This window comes from Arachis stenosperma, chromosome 5 (assembly GCF_014773155.1).
Source record: "Arachis stenosperma cultivar V10309 chromosome 5, arast.V10309.gnm1.PFL2, whole genome shotgun sequence".
NCBI lineage: Eukaryota > Viridiplantae > Streptophyta > Magnoliopsida > Fabales > Fabaceae > Arachis > Arachis stenosperma.
The window spans coordinates 92,669,898-92,670,660 of NC_080381.1; the positions used below are offsets into that span (position 1 = coordinate 92,669,898).

At 40.8% G+C, this 763-nt stretch overlaps 1 non-coding gene across 1 annotated transcript; it reads left to right on the forward strand.

Annotated features, from left to right (window-relative positions):
- The first annotated feature begins 217 nt into the window (after positions 1-217).
- LOC130984160 (small nucleolar RNA R71) lies at positions 218-321 on the forward strand. Its single transcript, XR_009088111.1, has one exon. It is a non-coding gene; the product is annotated as a small nucleolar RNA R71 (small nucleolar RNA).
- Positions 322-763: the final 442 nt, after the last annotated feature.

Here is a 763-nt window from a genome sequence, read left to right on the forward strand (position 1 = left end):
TTCAAGAACTTCCTTCCTCTGAGGCGTCCCATTATTCACGGAATTCCTCTCAGAAGTGTACATGAATTGGTTATTTGCAACCATATCAATAAATTCTTGAGCTTCTGCAGGCATTTTCTTTAGGTGAATGGATCCACCTGCAGAATGGTCCAGTGACATTTTCGAAAACTCAGATAGACCATAATAAAATATATCTAATATGGTCCATTCTGAAAACATGCCAGATGGACACCTTTTGGTCAGCTGCTTGTATCTTTCCCAAGCTTCATAGAGGGATTCACCATCCTTTTGCTTGAAGGTCTGAACATCCACTCTAAGCTTGCTCAGCTTTTGAGGAGGAAAGAATTTATCCACGAAAGCCGTGACCAGCTTATCCCAGGAGTCCAGGCTATCTTTAGGTTGTGAGTCCAACCGTGTTCTAGCTTTGTCTCTTACAGCAAAAGGGAAAAGCATGAACCTGTAGACTTCAGGATCTACTCCATTTGTCTTAACAGTCTCACAAATCTGCAAGAACTCAGTTAAAAACTGGTAAGGATCTTCAGATGGAAGTCCATAAAACTTGCAGTTCTGTTGCATTAAAGCAACTAGTTGAGGTTTAAGCTCAAAATTGTTGACTCCAATGGCAGGAATGGAGATGCTTCTTCCATCAAATTTGGAAGTTGGTTTGGTAAAATCACCAAGCATCCTCCTTGCATTATTGTTGTTAGGTTCGGCTGCCATCTCCTTCTCTTGTTCGAAAATTTCTGAAAGGTTACCTTTAGAT